This window comes from Hydra vulgaris, chromosome 12 (genome assembly GCF_038396675.1).
Source record: "Hydra vulgaris chromosome 12, alternate assembly HydraT2T_AEP".
NCBI classification, from domain to species: domain Eukaryota; kingdom Metazoa; phylum Cnidaria; class Hydrozoa; order Anthoathecata; family Hydridae; genus Hydra; species Hydra vulgaris.
In genome coordinates this window covers 42735001-42745515 of record NC_088931.1, presented here as the reverse complement: position 1 = coordinate 42745515, position 10515 = coordinate 42735001, and positions in this window count along the sequence as shown.

The following is a 10515-nucleotide window of genomic DNA, read 5'->3' as shown; positions in this document are numbered from 1 at the left end:
TATAGTTGAAAATCTGCTGTATCATAGGTCTCATAGACAAGTTAAAAGAAGTACAATTCTGCATAATTGAGGTAAAAATAATTTTCTTTCTGGTATCATTACAAAATCAGTTTTTATGGTATTGTTTTATAGCTATTTTGTGCTACTATGTTATTATATTGTATAACGACATGTTATAACAACACTATGTTGATTTCGTCATTGTCAAATTACTTTTATTATGCTCATAATAAATTCTTAATAATCATATACTTTTGTATGTTAACTCTTTTTAACGTAGCTGCATTGAAAACGGTCTGTTTCTTTTTATTTAGGGTTTATTAACAAGGGATCATTAATGGAACCCTTTATGTTATTACTAAGTTCTTAGGTATTTCGGGGTTGTTTTTTATTAATAAGCTTTTACTTTTTACTGATCTAACTGATTAATTAATTGAATGTAAGAAATGTATTGTTTATGTCGTTAACTAGAATTTGTATTTTATATTTTTCAGATAATAAATCAAATTAATTGTTATTATTGATTTATTTACTAATAATCCTTATTACGAGTTGCTTACTGCTAGTTAATTAATGAACCTTCCGATAATTCAAATTATATTGTCCTGTTTGTAAAGTAGGTTTTTCTATAAAATATTTTATTTAACAAAAACCTACATTTTACATGATAACTAGGATTCTGGTCATTAGTAGTAGTTTTATAGCAACAGAAGAAATATTTTAATTGAATAAAAATGTAACAAAATGTTAGTTTTGCAAACATCATTTTTTTATACATAATATTATACAAAGCTGTTTTGAGACTGTAAATTCCTTTATCAGAATCAAAGTAAATTGCGATTAAAAAATACTATAAATCTGAAAGAGCTAAGAGCTTTGAAAGATAATTAGTACGTCACAATAAATAACAAAATTATGAGAACTCATATAAAAGCAGTACTATCCTTTTCTTAAATTTGTTGCACAAAATAAATTGCATGACTCGTACGCATATCTATCTGCATTAAAAATTAATCGACACGTTTGTTTTTGTTTGCAATAACTTTTTTTTTTTTAATGATGACGAGTGATTACCTGCTCAAGCTATATTGCATATATATATATATATATATATATATATATATATATATATATATATATATATATATATATATATATATTCATACATACATATGTACATACACACATACATATATACCCAATAATACACTTCACGGATAACGCAGTTGCAAGTTGTTAATGCCTCCAAATTTTAATTAAAATAAATGTTTTAAGACTGTAAGAAAAAATTAGACAAAATGATAATAAGAGAGATTAAATTATTTACTGTCTTATTTGCGCTCTCTTCAAGCAAACACCTCAGTAAAGGTTGTCAATAATGCTGTCTATTTGCCTATATTGAACAAAAATTACGCAATGGGGTTACTTTTTAAGGCAGTTTGTAAGTCACCCAATTATTTGTTACTAAAATTTTGGATATCTGTGCGGTAGTGGAGCTATATAACTTCATAGTTTCGCTTTCAAAGAAAGACAATCAAATTCTTAAATGAAAAAATATCGGAGAAAATTCTAACAAAAAATTATAGAAGAATCAGTCTGTTACTGCCAAAAACCTCATAAAAAAGCTATTTTGTACCGCATACAATCACCTATAGAATAGGTTGTATTTGTGAATTTCAAGAAGGCGCTATTTTAATTTAACGGTTAATAGTGTTCAGCAGTCAGAACTGTACCCATCCTGTTCAAAACCCATATTTTTGAAGCAGCATGCCTACCAATCCTACTTTACGGTGGCGAAAGTTAGATTCTTACATAAAAACTCCAGAACACATTTAATAGCTTTGCAAGTAACAGTTACAGAATAATATTTAGTATAAAAATAATTAAAAGTCAACATTCAGTTAATACGTAAAATGATAAACTGCAATCAGCTCAGGCTTCATATTTAACATTTATGTTTCTTAAGACACTGTACAACAAAAGACTCAAAAAATCTTCTTATCCAATACGTACTGTGGACTCCAGAAAAACGTCATAGAGTCAGGTTGTTAGGTAAACCGATAACATTTTACCTCCAATATAATCTTCAAAGTGATAAACAGTAAAACGCCACCAACAGCAAAAGAGATCAGGAACGTCGCAAAGTCAGGCATGTCTGATCAAGCACGGAAAGTATTAAAAAAGTTGTTTCCGACTTTAAACTCACCCTGTTTGCAGCCGATAAATGACGGTGGTGATGATAATAATGATTGGCCATTGAACATCGATGCTTTTAAACTATATCGTTTTTAGACTTATTTTAAACAAAAAAAATAGTGCCTAATAAATTAAAAGACAACTTATAGTTAATATGAGAATTAATTATAGCTAAATATGGTTGTTTGATATGTTAAAAATAGTCACTGTAGACTTAAAAATAACAATATGTCAAAATTTTTTATTTATAAGCATTGCAAAAAATGTGCGCCCCCATGCTACCTAATGCAAAAAATTTAAGTAAATAATTGTGTTATGTAAAATTCACTAATTAAAAAAAAGTTAAGTTAATTTATCTAGTAATAAAACAGAATTTGAAAACTTCATTAAAAAATTGAACTACTTTTGCGCGTAAATGCAGAAACAGAAAGAACATCAATTTCTCTGTTTGTTTATACACTATTGAAAGATTTTTACAAAACCCACCCGATTAAACACATTTCAGTAACTTCACTCAGGTTAATACGCGGGGGAAAAAAATACGAGTAGTAGAAAAAATTTTGAAGACGAAAATATAAAAACTGGTGGAACTATGGTATTTTCAGGGGGAATTTACTTGGTTTTAAGAAACAATTGTTGTTTGTTAGCGAAATTAATTCATTGAAAGGGGAATCATGTTTGGCCCTCATGCTGCGCAAGTAGAAAAAACGCGTATAAAAAAGCTATTTTTACAAGCGGACAAATAATTCATGTTGAAAAATTTATTTGAAATAAAAATATAATTATTTTTGCAGCATTTACAAAAAAAAATTGTCTAAAATATCGTTTTTACGCACCTCTTGTCTCTAATTCAAATGTCGCAACGCGAGGGCTCATCCGCAACGGTTATAGTAGTAGTTTTGATGAAGTAAAATAACCCTTATTATCGCTTACTTTTATATAATAATCTTTTACAAAATAACATTAACATAAAGATAGTTTTCTTAAAATCTCCATCGCGGAGCACATTCTTACATCTTCCCCTTCTTCTTTATAAGAAATGTTTTACTATTTAAGTTCGGGAATGTTTTAATACTTCCACCATAATTCTACAGGACGTCTTTCTCTGTTGGATATGTTTTCGGATTCGGTTCTTGATAATGGCTTTGTTGCATCGGCGTAGAAGTTGTTATTTCCTTTTCTGGTGAAACTGATTCGTTCTGAGAGTATTCCTCGTCTCCCTCTTCTTTAATTGGTTTTGGATTGAATTGTACATCCATTGGTAATTTCTTTATGTGTGAAGCATTCCGAGTGTTTGCGAGTTATCAACGAAAAGACTGGAAAAAGCAGCTATGCAACAGAAGTTGTATAACTGCTTTTTCCAGTCTCTTCGTTCAAAGTGTGCTGCTCGTATTGTTTTCATCAGTGGTTTCATGAATGATTCGACTTGTGAGTTAGCTTGCGGTCAAAGCGGCGTGATTCGTTTATGTTCAATATTCAGTTTGTTAAAAAAACATCTTATTTTGAATGAAGTAAAAGGTGGTCCATTATCGCTGATAATTTTTTTTGGTATTTCATATACGGCGATAGTTTTCTGTAGAAAATCAATAAGAAGGTTAGCGGATGTATTATTTATATTATCAACAATCGGAATTTTTCATGTTTGGTCTATGAGAATTACCAAATAAAATCCGTTAGGTAAAGGACCAAGGTAATCTATGTTCAGTGTGTCCCAAACTTCCGATAGTGTTGGTGTTATTAATATGTCGGCTGGTGAATTTTGTTTACCAAGTGCTTGAAAAATTGCACATTGTTTTGTATATTGCTCTACTTTAGTGTCTAGGAAGGAAAGTAAACTTTCTGTCTAAGTAGTGCTTTGGTTTTCTCGAGTCCCATGTGACTATTATGCGCCAGTTGTATAACCATAATCTCTAGTGATCGTGGAATTATGATTCGATTTGCTTTTAGAATAATGTCTGATGTTTGATTTACTGTAAGTTCTTGGCTAATCTTACGGTAAGCAAGTAACTCTTTTTGAAACTTTCTTACTTCTGGAGGACAATTCGGATGTGTAAGTTTCTCTGGTTTCTCTTTGAATATCTAGTAGTGAAAGGGCTTTCGGACATGCGTATTCAGCAGTAAAGTTGACATATTTTTCTAGCTTTTCGTTGTCACATGGGTCTACGGGTGTCGACATGGATAATCAGATATATAATGTTTTCCTTGGACGTAGTGTAAATCAAAAGAATATCCCTGTAATCGTAAAGTCAAACGCTCAATGCGACGTAGTACTGTAGCATTTGGGTTGTTTAAAACCTTCACAATAGCTTTCTGATCGCTGTACATTTTAAAAGGTTGTTCAAACAGGTATGTCCTGTTGTGTTCGCAGGCGTACACTATAGCTAAACATTCTCTTTCCAGCGTAGAGTAGCGTTGTTGTACAGGTGACAGCGCTTTTGAATTATAAGATATGAGTTCTAAGTCTTCTTTACTTGGCGTGTTTTGTACGGTGATTGCCAATATGCCTACAAGACTTGCATCGGTGAAGACTGTAGTTTCTTTGTTGGGATCGAAGTACCCAACGCACGAGTCTGATGTCTTAGCGTTTTTCAGTTTATCAAACGCACGCTGGCACTCAAAGTTCCAGTTTCATGATAAATCTTTATGAAGAAGGTTTCGTAAAGGATAAGTAATTGTACTGTAGTGTAAAATGAAACGCTTAAAATATTTCATAAGCCTGAGAAAGCTTTGGAGAGCTTTAGTGTTTTCTGGTATAGGCATGTTTTTGATATTATCAAGTTTTTCAGGATCTGGTTGCATTCCTTATTTTGAAAATATAAATCCAAAAAATTTGACTTTTTTTTCCAAATAAGCATTTTTCAAAGTTTAGAGCTAAACCTCTCTGTTTGAATCTTTTTAATACTTTGTGTAATATTGAATCGTGTTGTTTTGCATTTAAAGCGGATATTAAAACATCGTCAGCAATATTAAGAGTTTCTTCTATATCTTTCAAAACTTCTCGTAAAGCGTTTTGTAGTTTCTCCTGCGCAGAATTTACTCCAAAATTAAGTCTTGTGAAACGTTTAATTTGAGTTTCGGATTGAAAAGTAGTAATTGATCTCGATTCCAGTGCAAGTTCAATCTGGCGAAATGCCTTCATTAAATCTAGTTTTGAGAAAAGGTTGGAGTCGGAAAACGCGTTCTTCCAATAGCTTTGTTAGCAGCTCGCATGTCTACGTAAATCCTTAGGTTACCGTCATTTTTTGGAACAATTACCATTGGACTTATCCAGGGTGTCGCTTCGTCCGTTACCGTTTCAATTATTCCTTCTGCTTCAAGCTTTGTAATTTCATTTTTAACTTTTTCTCTAAGTGCAAAAGGAATTCTCCTTTCTCTTTGAGTGACTGGTGGAATACTTTCATTTATTTTCAACTTAACTTGGTAGTTAAAAAGTTTTCATATTATCCCGCTAAAAACAGAACTTTATTATAAGTGGCTGTAATCGTTTTGGAACGTTTAGAAGGAGAGTATTGTTTAATTTGCTAATGTTCTGCATGGAATGGCAAATTTGTTGTTTACTTTCGCCATAATTATTTTGTATTGTCTTTTGTTTGTTTAAAAGTACTAGAGCTTTATTCAGTTGTATTAAACCGAGTAATTTGACGTCGTTTCCAGATAATAAATTTTTGTGCTGCGTTTTAATCACGTTGAATGTGGACTGAAGCAATTTTGTTTGACTTTCTATTACGGCATTGATTTTCTCTTCAATTTTAAGTTTTGGATTGTTATCCCCGTTAGTAATAATCTGTGTTTTAGATTTATATAGGCAAAGCAGTCTTTTGATTAAATTATTTATCTTTTCAAATGTTTTAAAGTTTAGAATACTGATAAAAGCTCCGGTATCTATTAAAATGGTTATTGGTATATTTTCCATATTATTCGTTACCTCAAAGTTTTCGACTGCGTCAATATTTATCTTGTTAGCATTTACAGAGTAAAAGTCTCCTTGATTTAACTTTGCGCAAGGATTTTCGGATTTATTGGTATCTTTGTAAATTGTATTTATTGGTTTCTTATAGATTTGTTCATTTCTTTTGTATTTCTCTCGATGTTTTGTTGTATTCTGTTCTTTTTGTTTCTTACTTTTACAGATTGTTGCAAAATGTCCAATTTTCCCGCAGGAGTTGCAAGTTTTCCCTAAAGCTAACCATGCATTAGTGTGCAGGAACTCAGTTCCGCATCGATAACAAATTTTTTCAGCAACTTGTTTATAATCTCATGTGGTTCTTTACTAATTAGTGGTAAGTTTGTTTTCTTGACTGTATTTACTTCGCTTTGTTTATTGAATGTTTTTGCAGTAGTTAACAAATCTTGTAAAGTTTTGTTAGGATTTTGAAAACTGTATTTACAAAATATTGAAATGTTTGTACTAAGCTCAATTTGTTGTTTAATTTCTTTATCTTTATCGGCAAACTCGCATTTAAGAGTTTGTTCGTGTAATCGAACGAAAAACTGTTGAGTGGTTTCATCTGTACGTTGAGCGATTTTACGAAAGATAAAATTTCATAGCTCGGGTTTTCTTGGGGTTTGAAGTGTTCATTAAAAGCTTCGACAGCTTGCTGGTATGTGATCAGCGTATCTTGCGGTATAATGTTTTCATAAATTTCGTAGGTGTTATCTCCAATTAAAGTCAGAAGTAACGAAAGTTTTTGCTTATCAATTGTAATTATGAGTGAATCACAAAGTAACTCGAATCGTTTAATGTAGCGTTTCCAGCCAGAAAATAACTTACTCGCATCTTCCGAGATGCGAGTAAGTTATTTTCGAGGCAATGGCGAGAAAGAGTCGCAGCACTTTTTTTTATAAGTGTACGAAAGTGTATGCAAATATCTAATTTATATAAACTTCAAACTATGTAATGTTAAAACATACTAAAACATATATCAAGTTTTATAGTTTTAGTTTTATTTGAAAATTGCATTTCGGCAACATCTCCTCAAGATTCAATCTGTAGCATTTATTTTGGTTTTATAAAGTCTTTCATTTGTTATATAGTTTTAAAATTTTAAATAGACATCACGCCTGCGTGGCCAAGTGATTAGCTTGCAGAGTTTCGGAAACAAAGCGTCATGGTTCGAAAAAAAAAATAATAATAATAAATAAGAAAAACCACTAACTAGAAGAAACTTTAAATTTTATTTTAACAATTGAAAGTCTTTTAATATATATATATATATATATATATATATATATATATATATATATATATATATATATATATATATATATATGTAAATTATGTTAGTGTATTTTACAAATAGAGTGCTCAATGTTCTTAAAGAACAGAGCAATAATTAATTAGTAAAAAACACTTATCTAGATAAGTGTTTTTTACTAATTAATTATATATATATATATATATATATATATATATATATATATATATATATATAATATATATATATATATATATATTACTATAAATATATACGGCCAGATTGAAAAAATTGAAAATATATTGTGTTAAGGGGCAATTTGAACCCTCGCAAAAAGACACTGATGACAGCGCGATGAACCACCGATCTTTCAATGAAAAATGAATCGTATTATAAACTTTTATACCAAGGAGGAAAATAGAATGGAGGGAGAACGAAGCCGAAAATCATTTAAAACCGTAGTACAATCTTTGTTGTATAATTATTCCAGCGGCTAGTCAGAATGGTGCTTTTGCGTTAAAAAAGGAAAACTTTGAAGTATAGTTTGAAACCATTGTAAGCAGTAATCAAAATGGATTACTCTCTTAAAAGTTGACTGAATAAGTTATTAATAACTGTTCCAACTATCAAGTAGTAATCTTAGCAAAAATCATGATCTAAGTAATGTAGTCTTTTTTTGAATATCTCGATACTAGATATGAATACCTTGATACTAGATATGAATATCTCGATACGAGGTATGAATATCAAAATTTTAGACAATCTCTACTATTTGGTTGAACTTTATCTTTTGCATCCCCGTTCAGCTATATGTTTGTTACATTCTTAAAGAACGTTTTTTTGGCAAGGAACTAGTTATACCTCACCTGGATTTTATTTTGTGTTGTAGTATTTTTGCTGGATTTAAAAACAAATTGCTATATTCTAAATATAAAATACCTTTTTGAAAATCCGGCAAAAACTACCAATTCTTATCTAGACATTTATTAATTCAATTCTAATCTAAAAATTTATTATTAGTCGTTTAAAAAGCACGACATGAAAAAATAACAATAAACTAAATCTAAATATTGTTTACAAATTTTTTAAACTTCCATCTTTATTTCCAATGTTTCAATTAAAGACATTGGTGCAAAAACGATGTAACTCCATTTTCGCAAATTATTAAGGATAAAGAAAAAACTGAATAATTTGATATGCAGGGAATACGTATTTTCATATCAAATCATGTGTAATGACACAAGAAATGCTTTAATCTATGTCATTTTTACACTAAATGATAGAACTTCTTTTATAAAATAATAATCCATTAAAACCTGAAAATCGATAAAAAGTGGAGTTGCTTCGTTTTTACACCCATGCCTTCAATTTCTTGTGACGTTTTGAAGCAATATCATTGGATAATTTTTGTTAAAAGCGGAATGCGATTATTTAACTTTAAATTATGTTAATTACGCGATGTTTAATAGAAAATTATATTACTACTAAGACGGTTCCTGGAAAATAACGTATTTTAACTTCGTTCTCCCTCCAGTCTATGATAACTCCTTGCTTATACCGATTGCAATTAATTAACATTTTTCAAGCGGGTTCTCTATATAAACGCATATTTATTGCATAGCATCTAATACCACATAATATAACAATAAACAACTATGTTAAATGAAAATGTAAAAAATCAACTTATATAACGTTTTACACAGATTCGTGTGTAATATAAGTAAATTTTTCTAATTATTACAAGTCTTTTTTGCTTAAACTATTCCGTTTTGAACTTTTATATTTATGCTATTGTATTTAAAAAAATTGGTAAGATTGAAAAAATACGAAATATATTGTCGCATTCGAGTGGAAAATTTGAAACTTCGATTTTATATTTTTTTATTTTTGATTTAACGCTATACAAATGGTGAAACTAAAAGATTTTAAGTCATCTTTTAGTTTCACTATTTGTATAGCGTTACGTATAAATGTCTGTAAATGTAAACGTCTTTAACATATGATGAGTTTGCAGGTGGTATGTGGAACGATTGCGTATAATATATGTAAAATGCGAAAACTATAAAATTTTGTTTTAATAATTAGAAGTCGAACGACTGCCATAATTGCAAAACTTTTGAAAAAATCAAAAAGTCGGATACTTTGCATCAAGAAGGAGAAATTCTTTTTTAATAATTAGTGATTTTAATTTAGTAATCTTGTTAGAAAAATATTTAACACAATTGACTCGAGTAGTATGTCTAACACTTTTTATTCTTATTTTCATGCTTTTGGGTTTTTTTTGTTCCCAGGCTCCAATCATCGCAATTTTTTGCAAAGCATCCTTATTTAACATAAATATAAACATATAAATGTTTGTAGTTTGCTCCATGTCTGGAATTAGCTATCTCATAGACTAAAAAATACTAGTTCCGCCCCTGACGAGTTCCCGCGTTCATGTATTTTTTATCAACGATCTAATTTTGTAAATTTACTATTGTTGTTTACATTTTTAAGTCTTATCTTGTAAACTTTATAATCAATCAATCAATATATTTCTGAAATATTTGGTATTACATTTCAAGGTTGCTTACAAATAGTATAAACTAGTAACATTAAGTAAACACCTAAATTTAAATTGTTAAATTTATATTTTACAAAATGTTATTTAAAATATAATAACGGAGCAAAAAAAAAAAAATCTTCCCGGTCTCCCTTATTGTAAAGCCAAAATATTAATTTTGTTTCTTCTGATGTTATATAACAATTTAACTAATCTTCTTCAATTTAGTTAAGACTTCTATATAAAATTATAGAGTTCTTTATAATTTTACTCTTTTTATTTTTTTAATTATTTTGGCGCGATTTTCGAACTTAACGGCACAATCTTAATAATTTGTTTGTTTTCAGATGTCTTTGTTATGACAAAATATTAATGTTGTTTGGAATGGCTAGAGGTTTATAAAGGGCTAATAAATGTTCATAATAAAGTTTAAAGATCAATTTAATAAACTTGCTGTTTTTTTATATAAGTATATATATAAAATATCTTTCTATATATATAATATATGTTTTTATTAAATATAAAAGCTGCATATAATATGTAAATACATTATATCAATTATATCAAAAGTTATATATATAC